The sequence below is a fragment of the Rhea americana genome, unplaced genomic scaffold, assembly GCF_003343005.1.
Source record: "Rhea americana isolate MKP2758 unplaced genomic scaffold, rheAme1 scaffold_0, whole genome shotgun sequence".
NCBI lineage: Eukaryota > Metazoa > Chordata > Aves > Rheiformes > Rheidae > Rhea > Rhea americana.
Window position 1 is genome coordinate 20772278 of NW_028185037.1, and position 1831 is coordinate 20774108.

Here is a 1831-nt window from a genome sequence, read left to right on the forward strand (position 1 = left end):
CGCCACCGCCTCCCTGCGCGGCCCCGGGGCGGCGGGAAGCGGCGGCGCCGCCGCCTCAGCGCCGCTCGCTCCCTCCCGCCCAGCACGAGTTCCCTCCGCTGGGTGTGAGCGGCGCCTCGCTAGGCCCGCGAGCCGCCGGCCGGGGCTCGCTTTCGGCTTTCAAGCCTCTGCCTCGGGCAGGTGCATCATCATCATCGGTCAAGCTCAGAGGAAGCCTGTGCTGCAGCCGGGACTGCTGGAGACCTGCCTTTCCCCGAGAGCTCGGAAAAGAAGTTACCGAGTACCTCGAGCTCCCTCGCCGCTACCTCCCCGTTAAGGCAGTCTGCCCGGTTACGCAYGTGCGAAAGGGGTAATAGAGTGGCATTGGTATATGTATCGGCTGGTTGCAAATGCCCTGCTTACTTGAAAATTGGATTTAATTCTCTCACTTCTTCCTTCCTGAAGCCTCATGAGACAGGAGCAACGCTGCTGTGAAAACTTCACATCGCTCACCTCGTGGATCTCGGACCACATCCACTTTTTGTCATACGTATGAAATGCATCTGTGATCTCGTACCKAAGTGTATTATACAACAAGATAATCTCTGGCCATAAGTTTAATACACCCAGCCATTTCTATAATGTGAAATGACACGCTGAGACTTGGAGACAGCAGTGATGATGCTGGTGATTCCTTCAGGAGTCATCATCCTTTTGAAATTACCCCAATGGTATGTCTTCCTTTCAAGAGGAGAAAGTAGGAATAAAATTCTTAAACCTGCTAAGGATGGAAAGGGCAAGCTAATGAGACTCACTTCCAGCAGAAAGCGTTAGTTATAGAAGTAGAAGATAGCACCTATGATCCATAGCGTCGTTCACCAGCCCTAATTATTTCATTTAGATGAAAAAAGCCTCTTAAAAAACCTGGAAAGGGTGCATCCCAGGACAGTAATGCCTCTTCAAAGTCAACTGAATTACCTCAGTATTTACTATCTGCTAAAGCACAAGGTGAACATAGTGCCTGTGTGGTCAGTCAAGCCAATTAATATCCGCCTTCACTTCCTTCATATCTGAAGCTCTACAGAAGCATCTCACGATTCCAGAGTTACATCAGCTGTATGTTCACTCTTCCCTTTCTGTCATATTGATGGATAGTCAAGGTTCTCTGTTCTGAGCTCTGCTTTCCTTTCAAGCGTACTGCTCCTAAAACCATTGTCACCACTAGACTTCCCAGTGAAATGATTATGGATTTGCCTGCCTTCCAGGCTCCTCTAGTTGCCAGAAAGTTAAGATTTACTGGTAACTGAACAAATAAGGGACAAAATCATGAGTCAAAATTAGTTCTTAGCCAAGAAACTGCAGCAAAATTATAAAGACAGACTTTGAAGATGACCAAGGGAGCTGTCAAAGGGGTTGCTGTTGTCCCCTCTGAGGATTTGGATAGATTTCTGAATAAACACCATTAATTCCTTGTTTATGCTAAATAGTCTTACCAGAGGCTGGAAACAGAAAAAAACATCCCCCAAAACAACAAGCCAAAAGAGAGTAATCTGAAGCAACTCTGGTCTTTCTGCCATATTAGACAGTACTAAATGCAGAGGTGACAGTGGGAAATCATGCAGCCCTTATACCAGCATCAAAGTTTTTGGTATTATATTTAAACCAATCTCTTCTGTTTCTTCTGATTAGGAAGACAGTAACTCTCTTTAACATGTGTTGTACCATGCCTGTTAGGTCTTCTGCATTTAAGGACAAGAGAGCATGAAAATTCACTGAAAGGTTTTTCGAAAATGCTCTATTGAAAGTAGGGATCATGGAGAAGTTACAATCCTAATTATAATGCCAAAGGCAG